Raw genomic sequence first — 14,806 nt, forward strand, 5'->3', positions numbered from 1 at the left:
AACACACACTCGCCCAAACACACACTCGTCCAAACACACACTCGTCCAAACACACACTCGTCCAAACACACACTCGTCCAAACACACACTCGTCCAAACACACACTCGTCCAAACACACACTCGCCCGAACACACTCGCCCGAACACACTCGCCCGAACACACTCTCGCCCAAACACACTCGTCCAAACACACTCGTCCAAACACACACTCGCCCAAACACACTCTCGCCCAAACACACTCGTCCAAACACACACTCGTCCAAACACACACTCGTCCAAACACACACTCGTCCAAACACACTCGTCCAAACACACTCGTCCAAACACACACTCGTCCAAACACACACTCGCTCAAACACACTCGCCCAAACACACACTCGCCCGAACACACTCGCCCAAACACACACTCGCCCAAACACACTCGTCCAAACACATTCGTCAAAACACACACTTGTTCAAACACACACTCGCCCACACACACACTCGTCCCCACACACACACTCGCCCACACACACACTCGTCCCCACACACACACTTGCCCACACACACACTCGCCCACACACACACTCGCCCAAACACACACTCGCCCAAACACACTCGTCCAAACACACTCGTCAAAACACACACTCGTTCAAACACACACTCGTCCAAACACACCCTCGCCCAAACACACTCGCCCGAACACGCACTCGCCCAAACACACTCGCCCGAACACACACTCGTCCAAACACACACTCGTCCAAACACACACTCGCCCAAACACACACTCGCCCAAACACTCTCTCGCCCAAACACACTCGTCCAAACACACTCGTCCAAACACACACTCGTCCAAACACACTCGCCCAAACACACACTCGCCCAACACACACTCGCCCAAACACACACTCGCCCAAACACACACTCGCCCAAACACACACTCGCCCAAACACACTCGTCCAAACACACACTCGTCCAAACACACACTCGCCCAAACACACTCGTCCAAACACACTCGTCCAAACACACACTCGTCCAAACACACACTTGCTCAAACACACTCGCCCAAACACACACTCGCCCGAACACACTCGCCCAAACACACACTCGCCCAAACACACACTCGCCCAAACACACTCGTCCAAACACATTCGTCAAAACACACACTCGTTCAAACACACACTCGCCCACACACACACTCGTCCCCACACACACACTTGCCCACACACACACTCGCCCACACACACACTCGCCCAAACACACACTCGCCCAAACACACTCGTCCAAACACACTCGTCAAAACACACACTCGTTCAAACACACACTCGCCCACACACACACTCGTCCAAACACACACTCGCCCAAACACACTCGCCCGAACACACACTCGCCCGAACACACACTCGCCCGAACACACACTCGCCCGAACACACTCGCCCAAACACACTCGCCCGAACACACTCGCCCAAACACACTCGCCCGAACACACTCGCCCAAACACACTCGTCCAAACACACACTCGTCCAAACACACACTCGCCCAAACACACACTCGCCCAAACACACTCTCGCCCAAACACACTCGTCCAAACACACTCGTCCAAACACACACTCGTCCAAACACACACTCGTCCAAACACACACTCGTCCAAACACACACTCGTCCAAACACACACTCGTCCGAACACACTCTCGCCCAAACACACTCGCCCAAACACACACTCGCCCGAACACACTCTCGCCCAAACACACTCGCCCAAACACACTCGCCCAAACACACTCGCCCAAACACACTCGCCCAAACACACTCGTCCAAACACACACTCGTCCAAACACACACTCGTCCAAACACACACTCGTCCAAACACACTCGTCCAAACACACTCGTCCAAACACACTCGTCCAAACACACACTCGTCCAAACACACACTCGTCCAAACACACACTCGTCCAAACGCCCGAACACACTCTCGCCCAAACACAATCGCCCAAACACAATCGCCCAAACACACTCGTCCAAACACACTCGTCCAAACACACACTCGCCCAAACACACACTCGTCCAAACACACACTCGTCCAAACACACACTCGTCCAAACACACACTCGTCCAAACACACACTCGCCCGAACACACTCTCGCCCAAACACACTCGTCCAAACACACTCGTCCAAACACACACTCGCCCAAACACACTCTCGCCCAAACACACTCTCGCCCAAACACACTCGCCCAAACACACTCGCCCAAACACACTCGTCCAAACACACTCGTCCAAACACACACTCGTCCAAACACACACTCCTCCAAACACACACTCGCCCAAACACACACTCGCCCAAACACACTCTCGCCCAAACACACTCGTCCAAACACACTCGTCCAAACACACTCGTCCAAACACACACTCGTCCAAACACACACTCGTCCAAACACACACTCGTCCAAACACACACTCCCCCGAACACACTCGCCCGAACACACACTCGCCCGAACACACTCGCCCAAACACACTCGTCCAAACACACTCGTCCAAACACACTCGTCCAAACACACACTCGTCCAAACACACACTCGTCCAAACACACACTCCCCCGTACACACTCGCCCGAACACACACTCGCCCAAACACACTCGCCCAAACACACTCGTCCAAACACACACTCGTCCAAACACACACTCGTCGAAACACACACTCGCTCAAACACACTCGCCCAAACACACACTCGCCCGAACACACTCGCCCAAACACACACTCGCCCAAACACACACTCGCCCAAACACACTCTCGCCCAAACACACTCGTCCAAACACACACTCGTCCAAACACACTCGTCCAAACACACTCGTCCAAACACACACTCGTCCAAACACACACTCGTCCAAACACACACTCGTCCAAACACACACTCGTCCAAACACACACTCCCCCGAACACACACTCGCCCGAACACACACTCGCCCGAACACACTCTCGCCCGAACACACTCTCGCCCGAACACACTCTCGCCCAAACACACTCGCCCAAACACACTCGCCCAAACACACTCGCCCAAACACACTCGTCCAAACACACACTCGTCCAAACACACACTCGTCCAAACACACACTCGTCCAAACACACACTCGTCCAAACACACACTCGTCCAAACACACACTCGTCCAAACACACACTCGTCCAAACACACACTCGTCCAAACACACACTCGTCCAAACACACACTCGTCCAAACACACACTCCCCCGAACACACACTCCCCCGAACACACACCCGCCCAAACACACTCGCCCGAACACACTCTCGCCCAAACACAATCGTCCAAACACACTCGTCCAAACACACACTCGTCCAAACACACACTCGTCCAAACACACACTCGTCCAAACACACACTCGTCCAAACACACACTCGTCCAAACACACACTCGTCCAAACACACACTCGTCCAAACACACACTCGTCCAAACACACACTCGTCCAAACACACACTCGTCCAAACACACACTCGTCCAAACACACACTCGTCCAAACACACACCCGCCCAAACACACTCGCCCGAACACACAATCGCCCAAACACAATCGCCCAAACACAATCGCCCAAACACACTCGTCCAAACACACTCGTCCAAACACACACTCGTCCACACACACACTCGTCCCCACACACACACTCGCCCACACACACACTCGCCCACACACACACTCGCCCAAACACACACTCGCCCAAACACACACTCGCCCAAACACACTCGCCCGAACACACTCGCCCAAACACACTCGTCAAAACACACACTCGTTCAAACACACACTCGCCCACACACACACTCGTCCAAACACACACTCGCCCACACACATACTCGCCCAAACACACACTCGCCCAAACACACACTCGCCCACACTCGCCCAAACACACTCGTCCAAACACACACTCGCCCACACACACACACTCGTTCAAACACACACTCGTCCCCACACACACACTCGCCCACACACACACTCGCCCACACACACACTCGCCCAAACACACACTCGCCCACACTCGCCCAAACACACTCGTCCAAACACACTCGTCAAAACACACACTCGTTCAAACACACACTCGCCCACACACACACTCGCCCGAACACACACTCGCCCGAACACACACTCGCCCGAACACACACTCGCCCGAACACACACTCGCCCAAACACACTCGCCCAAACACACTCGCCCAAACACACTTGTCCAAACACACTCGTCAAAACACACACTCGTTCAAACACACTCGCCCACACACACACTCGTCCCCACACACACACTCGCCCACACACACACTCGCCCAAACACACACTCGCCCAAACACACACTCGCCCACACTCGCCCAAACACACTCGTCCAAACACACTCGTCAAAACACACACTCGTTCAAACACACACTCGCCCACACACACACTTGTCCAAACACACACTCGCCCAAACACACTCGCCCGAACACACACTCGCCCGAACACACACTCGCCCGAACACACACTCGTCCAAACACACACTCGCCCAAACACACACTCGTCCGAACACACTCGCCCGAACACACACTCGCCCGAACACACTCGCCCAAACACACACTCGCCCGAACACACTCGCCCACACACACACTCGCCCACACACACACTCGCCCACACACACACTCGCCCACACACACACACTCGTCCACACACACACTCGCCCACACACACACTCGCCCAAACACACACTCGCCCAAACACACACTCGCCCACACACACACTCGCCCACACACACACTCGCCCACACACACACTCGCCCAAACACACACTCGCCCAAACACACACTCGCCCAAACACACACTCGCCCACACACACACTCGCCCACACACACTCGCCCACACACACACTCGCCCACACACACACTCGCCCACACACACACTCGCCCAAACACACACTCGCCCACACACACACTCGCCCACACACACACTCGCCCAAACACACACTCGTCCAAACACACACTCGTCCAAACTTTCATTTATTCAACAAAAAATGGATCCCAAGCATTCCTCTTAGAATTCCTGTTAAACTCAAGATATCAAACAACGAAGTTATATAAATACATTTGATTTCATATTATTGTTGTTAATGTGTCTATTATGTAAATAACGAAATAATGAAATTGAAAATCGTGTGTGTGTGTGTGTGTGTGTGTCTGTGTGTGTGGTTTCTGTGTGTGTCTGTGTGTGGTTTCTGTGTGTGTGCGTGTGGTTTCTGTGTGTGTGTGTGTGGTTTCTGTGTGTGTGTGTGTGTGTGTGTGTGTGTGTGTGTGGTTTCTGTGTCTGCGTGTGTTTGTGTGTTAATCAAGGGCGCAGCAGCATCTGTGTCTTTCTGTCCATGATAAGACTCAAGTACAAGGTCTGACGATGGTTTTCTCATGTCTCACAACACATTCCTCTGTGTGTGTGTGTGTGTTTGTGTGCGGTGCTGATATAGGGTTAGCGGTTTATCTGGCCTTGGCTGAGGCTCCACTGTTCTGCAACCCTCAATACCGGATTCAGTGAGTGTGTGTGTGTGTGTGTGAGTGAGTGAGTGTGTGTGTGTGTGAGTGTGTGTGTTTGTGAGTGTGTGTGTGTGCGTGAGTGTGAGTGTGTGTGCGTGAGTGTGTGTGTGTGTGTGTGTGTGAGTGTGAGTGTGAGTGTGAGTGAGTGAGTGAGTGTTTGTGAGTGTGTGTGTGAGTGTAGATGTCCTTAAAGTCATTATTAGATTTTTAAATATTGTATTGCAGTTGTCGGTTTGTGTTCCAGTAGATGTCAATGTGAAGCCCCTCTTTAGAAGTGTGTGTGTCTGTGTGTGTGTGTGTGTGTCATCAGATGATTGACAGGTGTGTGTGACTGACGTTTCGTTCGTGTGGATCTGAGCGGCACAGACAGGAAGTAAAGCAGCACAGGGACGAGCCGAGCTAAGACTGTGCAATAACGGTTCTTCCTGGAGGGAAATGACATCATCACCATCGTTCCCAGCAGCCCCTATGCCACACACACACACATACACACACACGTACACACATACATGCACAAACACACACACACACACACAAATGTGCACACACACACACACACACACAAATGCGCACACACACACACAAATGCACACACACACAAATGCGCACACACACACACAAATGCACACACACACAAATGCGCACACACACACACAAATGCACACACACATACACACACACACACACACACAAATGTGCACACACACACACAAATGCACACACACACGCGCACACACACACACACACACACAAATGCACACACACACAAATGCGCACACATACACACGCGTGTGTTCAGTGTCATGATGCTGTATCCTCACATTATTATTTTTCTGGCTTTCATTGTAATATTTGAATGAATGCAGGCGATTGGCTGATGGACCGCTGATTCAGATTAAGAAGATTATGATGTGGTCATTGACATTACGCATCTTTGCTCTTTTCATAATCAATATAGCCGAGATAAAATTTAAAAATAACATTATAATAATCAAACACAAACACAGCAGTAACTGAGCTAGTAGTGTAACTGTAAGTTAAATCTCTTGATTGTGAGATTCCTCATGAACGCTGCACTCCTCTAATTAATAATTGATCAAAACATTTTTAAAATGACAATAATGTATTTGTGATTTCCAGTTGAGCTGTGATGAGTAGCAGAGCAAACGTTCATATCAGATCATCAGCTCAGGGTTCCTGATCGATCACGCTTCCTCTGGCCGTCTCGCTGCGAGTGTGTGTGTGTGTGTGTGTGTGTGTGCGCACGCGCGCCGTCCTGAGATTCGCTGTGCACGTGTGTGTGTCTCTGAGAGCGGCTAGGCTTTGGCTAATCTGGATCAAGACAAAAATACCTGGAGAGAGAAAGAGAGAGAACTTTTACTGAATGAGGCCTGAGTAAGAGCTACACACACACACACACACACACTGTTTACTGGCATGATTTTTTTAGGAACAGGTGCTGGTCATATAATTAGAATATCATCAAAAAGTTGATTTATTTCACTAATTCCATTCAAAAAGGTGAATCGTGTATATTATATTCATAGATTACACACAGACTGATATATTTCAAATGTTTATTTCTTTTAATTTTGATGATTATAACAGACAACTAAGGAAAATCCCAAATTCAGTATCTCAGAAAATTAGAATATTGTGAAAAGGTTGAATATTGAAGACACTCTAATCAGCTGATGAACTCACAACACCTGCAAAGGCCTTTTAATGGTCTCTCAGTCTAGTTCTGTAGGCGACACAATCATGGGGAAGAAGCTGACCTGACAGCTGTCCAGAAGACGACCTTTGACCCCTTGCACAAGAAGGGCAAGACACAAAAGGTCATTGCAGAAGAGGCTGGCTGTTCTCAGAGCTCTGTGTCCAAGCACATTAACAGAGAGGCGAAGGGAAGGAAAAGATGTCCTAGAAAAAAAGTGTACAGCCAATAGGGATAACCGCACCCTGGAGAGGATTGAGAAACAAAACCCATTCAAAAATGTGGAGGAGATTCACAAAGAGTGGACTGGAGCTGGAGTCAGTGCTTCAAGAACCTCTACACATAGACGTATGACAGACATGGGTTTCAGCTGTCGCACTCTTGACCAACAGACAGCGTCAGAAGCGTCTCACCTGGGCTGAAGACAGACAGGACTGGAGCTGCTGAGTGTCCAGAGTTATGTTCTCTGATGAAGTCAATCAGGGTCTCAGAGTCTGGAGGAAGAGAGGAGAGACACACAATCCACATGCTGGAGCTCCAGTGTAAAGTTTCCACAGTCAGGGATGGTTTGGGGTGCCATGTCATGCGCTGGTGTTGGTCCACTGTGTTTTCTGAGGTCAGAGGTCAATGCAGCCGTATACCAGGAAGTTTTAGAGAGCTTCATGCTTCCTGCATTTCATTTTCCAGCAGGACTGGGACCAGCACACAGTGCCAAAGCAACCAGTGCCTGGTTTAAGAACCATGGTATCCCTGTTCCTGATTGGCCAGCAAACTCGCCTGACCTTAACCCCATAGAACATCTAAAGAGGAAGATGAGATATGCAGAAGAGCTGAAGGCCACTATCAGAGCAGCCTGGGCTCATAACACCTGAGCAGAGCCTCAGTCTGATCTCCTCAAGCCTCAGTCTGATCTCCTCATGCCTCAGTCTGATCTCCTCATGCCTCAGACTGATCTCCTCATGCCTCAGTCTGATCTCCTCATGCCTCAGTCTGATCTCCTCATGCCTCAGTCTGATCTCCTCATGCCTCAGTCTGATCTCCTCATTCCTCAGTCTGATCTCCTCATGCCTCAGTCTGATCTCCTCATTCCTCAGTCTGATCTCCTCATGCCTCAGTCTGATCTCCTCACGCCTCAGTCTGATCTCCTCATGCCTCAGTCTGATCTCCTCACGCCTCAGTCTGATCTCCTCACGCCTCAGACTGATCTCCTCATGCCTCAGTCTGATCTCCTCATGCCTCAGTCTGATCTCCTCATGCCTCAGACTGATCTCCTCATGCCTCAGTCTGATCTCCTCATGCCTCAGTCTGATCTCCTCACGCCTCAGTCTGATCTCCTCATGCCTCAGTCTGATCTCCTCATTCCTCAGTCTGATCTCCTCATGCCTCAGTCTGATCTCCTCATGCCTCAGTCTGATCTCCTCATGCCTCAGTCTGATCTCCTCATGCCTCAGTCTGATCTCCTCATGCCTCAGTCTGATGTCTGATCTCCTCATGCCTCAGACTGATCTCCTCATGCCTCAGTCTGATCTCCTCATGCCTCAGTCTGATCTCCTCATGCCTCAGTCTGATGTCTGATCTCCTCATGCCTCAGTCTGATCTCCTCATGCCTCAGTCTGATCTCCTCATGCCTCAGTCTGATCTCCTCATGCCTCAGTCTGATCTCCTCATGCCTCAGTCTGATGTCTGATCTCCTCATGCCTCAGACTGATCTCCTCATGCCTCAGTCTGATCTCCTCATGCCTCAGTCTGATCTCCTCATGCCTCAGTCTGATGTCTGATCTCCTCATGCCTCAGTCTGATCTCCTCATGCCTCAGTCTGATCTCCTCACGCCTCAGTCTGATCTCCTCATGCCTCAGTCTGATCTCCTCATGCCTCAGTCTGATCTCCTCATGCCTCAGTCTGATCTCCTCACGCCTCAGTCTGATCTCCTCACGCCTCAGTCTGATCTCCTCATGCCTCAGTCTGATCTCCTCATGCCTCAGTCTGATCTCCTCATGCCTCAGTCTGATCTCCTCATGCCTCAGTCTGATGTCTGATCTCCTCATGCCTCAGTCTGATCTCCTCATGCCTCAGTCTGATCTCCTCATGCCTCAGTCTGATCTCCTCATGCCTCAGTCTGATCTCCTCATGCCTCAGTCTGATCTCCTCATGCCTCAGTCTGATCTCCTCATGCCTCAGTCTGATCTCCTCATGCCTCAGACTGATCTCCTCACGCCTCAGTCTGATCTCCTCAGTCTGATCTCCTCATGCCTCAGTCTGATCTCCTCATGCCTCAGTCTGATCTCCTCACGCCTCAGTCTGATCTCCTCACGCCTCAGTCTGATCTCCTCACGCCTCAGTCTGATCTCCTCACGCCTCAGACTGATCTCCTCACGCCTCAGTCTGATCTCCTCATGCCTCAGTCTGATCTCCTCATGCCTCAGACTGATCTCCTCATGCCTCAGTCTGATCTCCTCATGCCTCAGTCTGATCTCCTCACGCCTCAGTCTGATCTCCTCATGCCTCAGTCTGATCTCCTCATTCCTCAGTCTGATCTCCTCATGCCTCAGTCTGATCTCCTCATGCCTCAGACTGATCTCCTCATGCCTCAGTCTGATCTCCTCATGCCTCAGTCTGATCTCCTCATGCCTCAGTCTGATCTCCTCATGCCTCAGTCTGATCTCCTCATGCCTCAGTCTGATCTCCTCATTCCTCAGTCTGATCTCCTCATGCCTCAGACTGATCTCCTCATGCCTCAGTCTGATCTCCTCATGCCTCAGACTGATCTCCTCATGCCTCAGTCTGATCTCCTCATGCCTCAGTCTGATCTCCTCATGCCTCAGTCTGATCTCCTCATGCCTCAGACTGATCTCCTCATGCCTCAGACTGATCTCCTCATGCCTCAGTCTGATCTCCTCATGCCTCAGTCTGATCTCCTCATGCCTCAGTCTGATCTCCTCATGCCTCAGTCTGATCTCCTCATGCCTCAGTCTGATCTCCTCACGCCTCAGTCTGATCTCCTCATGCCTCAGTCTGATCTCCTCATGCCTCAGTCTGATCTCCTCATGCCTCAGTCTGATCTCCTCACGCCTCAGTCTGATCTCCTCACGCCTCAGTCTGATCTCCTCATGCCTCAGTCTGATCTCCTCATGCCTCAGTCTGATCTCCTCATGCCTCAGTCTGATCTCCTCATGCCTCAGTCTGATCTCCTCATGCCTCAGACTGATCTCCTCATGCCTCAGTCTGATCTCCTCACGCCTCAGTCTGATCTCCTCAGTCTGATCTCCTCATGCCTCAGTCTGATCTCCTCATGCCTCAGTCTGATCTCCTCACGCCTCAGTCTGATCTCCTCACGCCTCAGTCTGATCTCCTCACGCCTCAGTCTGATCTCCTCACGCCTCAGACTGATCTCCTCACGCCTCAGTCTGATCTCCTCATGCCTCAGACTGATCTCCTCATGCCTCAGTCTGATCTCCTCACGCCTCAGTCTGATCTCCTCACGCCTCAGTCTGATCTCCTCACGCCTCAGACTGATCTCCTCATGCCTCAGACTGATCTCCTCACGCCTCAGTCTGATCTCCTCATGCCTCAGACTGATCTCCTCACGCCTCAGTCTGATCTCCTCACGCCTCAGTCTGATCTCCTCATGCCTCAGTCTGATCTCCTCATGCCTCAGTCTGATCTCCTCATGCCTCAGACTGATCTCCTCATGCCTCAGACTGATCTCCTCATGCCAAAGTCTGATCTCCTCATGCCTCAGTCTGATCTCCTCATGCCTCAGTCTGATCTCCTCATGCCTCAGTCTGATCTCCTCATGCCTCAGTCTGATCTCCTCATTCCTCAGTCTGATCTCCTCATGCCTCAGTCTGATCTCCTCATGCCTCAGACTGATCTCCTCATGCCTCAGACTGATCTCCTCATGCCTCAGTCTGATCTCCTCATGCCTCAGTCTGATCTCCTCATGCCTCAGTCTGATCTCCTCATGCCTCAGACTGATCTCCTCATGCCTCAGACTGATCTCCTCATGCCTCAGTCTGATCTCCTCATGCCTCAGTCTGATCTCCTCATGCCTCAGTCTGATCTCCTCATGCCTCAGTCTGATCTCCTCACGCCTCAGTCTGATCTCCTCATGCCTCAGTCTGATCTCCTCACGCCTCAGTCTGATCTCCTCATGCCTCAGTCTGATCTCCTCATGCCTCAGTCTGATCTCCTCATGCCTCAGTCTGATCTCCTCACGCCTCAGTCTGATCTCCTCACGCCTCAGTCTGATCTCCTCATGCCTCAGTCTGATCTCCTCATGCCTCTGATCTCCTCATGCCTCAGTCTGATCTCCTCATGCCTCAGTCTGATCTCCTCATGCCTCAGTCTGATCTCCTCATGCCTCAGTCTGATCTCCTCATGCCTCAGACTGATCTCCTCATGCCTCAGTCTGATCTCCTCACGCCTCAGTCTGATCTCCTCAGTCTGATCTCCTCATGCCTCAGTCTGATCTCCTCATGCCTCAGTCTGATCTCCTCACGCCTCAGTCTGATCTCCTCACGCCTCAGTCTGATCTCCTCACGCCTCAGTCTGATCTCCTCACGCCTCAGACTGATCTCCTCACGCCTCAGTCTGATCTCCTCATGCCTCAGACTGATCTCCTCATGCCTCAGTCTGATCTCCTCACGCCTCAGTCTGATCTCCTCACGCCTCAGTCTGATCTCCTCATGCCTCAGTCTGATCTCCTCATGCCTCAGACTGATCTCCTCACGCCTCAGACTGATCTCCTCATGCCTCAGACTGATCTCCTCACGCCTCAGTCTGATCTCCTCATGCCTCAGACTGATCTCCTCACGCCTCAGTCTGATCTCCTCACGCCTCAGTCTGATCTCCTCATGCCTCAGTCTGATCTCCTCATGCCTCAGTCTGATCTCCTCATGCCTCAGTCTGATCTCCTCATGCCTCAGTCTGATCTCCTCATGCCTCAGTCTGATCTCCTCACGCCTCAGTCTGATCTCCTCACGCCTCAGTCTGATCTCCTCACGCCTCAGTCTGATCTCCTCATGCCTCAGTCTGATCTCCTCACGCCTCAGTCTGATCTCCTCATGCCTCAGACTGATCTCCTCATGCCTCAGTCTGATCTCCTCATGCCTCAGTCTGATCTCCTCACGCCTCAGTCTGATCTCCTCACGCCTCAGTCTGATCTCCTCACGCCTCAGTCTGATCTCCTCACGCCTCAGTCTGATCTCCTCACGCCTCAGTCTGATCTCCTCATGCCTCAGACTGATCTCCTCATGCCTCAGTCTGATCTCCTCATGCCTCAGTCTGATCTCCTCACGCCTCAGTCTGATCTCCTCATGCCTCAGTCTGATCTCCTCATGCCTCAGTCTGATCTCCTCATGCCTCAGTCTGATCTCCTCATGCCTCAGACTGATCTCCTCATGCCTCAGTCTGATCTCCTCATGCCTCAGTCTGATCTCCTCATGCCTCAGTCTGATCTCCTCATGCCTCAGTCTGATCTCCTCACACCTCAGTCTGATCTCCTCACGCCTCAGACTGATCTCCTCATGCCTCAGACTGATCTCCTCATGCCTCAGACTGATCTCCTCACGCCTCAGTCTGATCTCCTCACACCTCAGTCTGATCTCCTCACGCCTCAGACTGATCTCCTCATGCCTCAGACTGATCTCCTCACGCCTCAGTCTGATCTCCTCACGCCTCAGTCTGATCTCCTCATGCCTCAGTCTGATCTCCTCATGCCTCAGTCTGATCTCCTCACGCCTCAGTCTGATCTCCTCATGCCTCAGTCTGATCTCCTCATGCCTCAGTCTGATCTCCTCATCCCCTCATGCCTCAGTCTGATCTCCTCATGCCTCAGTCTGATCTCCTCATGCCTCAGTCTGATCTCCTCATGCCTCAGTCTGATCTCCTCACGCCTCAGTCTGATCTCCTCACGCCTCAGTCTGATCTCCTCACGCCTCAGTCTGATCTCCTCATGCCTCAGTCTGATCTCCTCATGCCTCAGTCTGATCTCCTCATGCCTCAGTCTGATCTCCTCATGCCTCAGTCTGATCTCCTCATGCCTCAGTCTGATCTCCTCATCCGCATCGCTGCAGTAATTCAGGCTAAACCAGCCCCAGCTGAGCATTGAGTGCTGGACATGCTCACACTCTTCATGCTCACACTCTTCATGCTCACACTCTTCATGCTCACACTCTTCATGCTCACACTCTTCAGCTGGCCAACATCTCTAAAAACCCGCTCTGTGTATTGGTCTTAAGTAGGGATGCCACAATTCTCAATTTAATATTGAACCGTTCGGTACGGCATTCACGGTTCAATACGCGCCTGTGAATTGCGTGTTTTTCGGTTTTGCATTTAATGAAGTATTTTTCTACAAATTCTATCATTTGCCTCCATCCCAATACTGAACAACACGACACACATTCACATCACAGGTCAGTGTAGAGTTATACTCACGGAACACTATAGTAATTCACAATCACCAAAGTTCATTATTTGCATGCGTTTTAAAGCCTTGCCAGTGTGTGCGTGGTTTTAACACGCGCTTCTCCGAGTGCGCGCAGTAAACGCTTGTCAAACACGTGATTACTGAACTGAGTAGTCGTCTTACTGCGCTAATACAGTCAAATACACACATGGTTAACATAAACACAGTCGGTTATGTCTAAAGTGTAAGTAAATCGTGTGTGTCTGTATATTAGATGAGCAGGTCTTTAATTGACAGCAGCGCAGCCTATAGTGAACACGCCGTCCTTAAAGGGACAGTTCACCTCTAATGTCATTATTTACTCACTCTAATATTGTTCCAAACCTGTATTCATTTCTCATTTTTGAGTGAACTATTCCTTTAATGTTAATACAACAACAAAAGACAAAGAGAAAATCACTCACCGCTCTTGACTGAAGAACTAATACAGCAGCTTTAATAAGAATCAGTGTATATTTTATAGTGAAGTCTGTGAAGTGTTCTGAACTGTTTTACATTTATTCATTCAATTTCTTTCTTAAATGCTGCTGTACTGCTCTGAGCTGCCAGTGTAAATCTTTATATATATTTTTGTATATTATACAATACACTAGGAATGTGTACAAGGGTTTTTTTAGTAAAGTTTTAAGTTTAAGTAAGGTTTTTCAATTCTTTTAAGTAAAATAAAGAAAGAGTATTGCAATTAAGAAATAGGATTGTTTTCTCCTTAACCTCTTGCTGTTCCTGTTGGCTAAGAATAGAATAACAAAAAACTGATGAGACGAGCCATCAGAACCGAACCCTGTGGTTAAAAACCGAGGTGTGTGTTGAACCGTGGACTAACTGTAGTGTTGCATCCCTAGTCTTTAGTAATATTCTAATTTTCTGAGATACTGAATTTGGGATTTTCCTTAGTTGTCAGTTATAATCATCAAAATTAAAAGAAATGAACATTTGAAATATATCAGTCTGTGTGTAATGAATGAATACAATATACAAGTTTCACTTTTTGAATGGAATTAGTGAAATAAATCAACTTTTTGATGATATTCTAATTATATGACCAGCACCTGTTCCTAAAAAAAATCATGCCAGTAAACAGTGTGTGTGTGTGTGTGTGTG

General features: G+C 50.2%; 1 protein-coding gene across 4 annotated transcripts in view; it reads left to right on the forward strand.

Annotated features, from left to right (window-relative positions):
* pde8a (phosphodiesterase 8A) overlaps positions 1–14,806 on the forward strand; it is a 122,374-nt gene that overhangs the window by 33,089 nt on the left and 74,479 nt on the right. The window contains exon 2 of one of the 4 annotated variants that reach the window (XM_079826022.1): positions 5,455–5,518. The exons of the other annotated variants lie outside the window; for them this stretch is intronic. The gene's annotated coding sequence lies outside the window, so the exon portion shown is untranslated. The remainder of the gene's footprint in view (positions 1–5,454; positions 5,519–14,806) is intronic. 4 annotated transcript variants of the gene reach the window in all.

The sequence above is a fragment of the Gobio gobio genome (genome assembly GCF_949357685.1).
Source record: "Gobio gobio genome assembly, chromosome: 9".
Classification (NCBI taxonomy): domain Eukaryota; kingdom Metazoa; phylum Chordata; class Actinopteri; order Cypriniformes; family Gobionidae; genus Gobio; species Gobio gobio.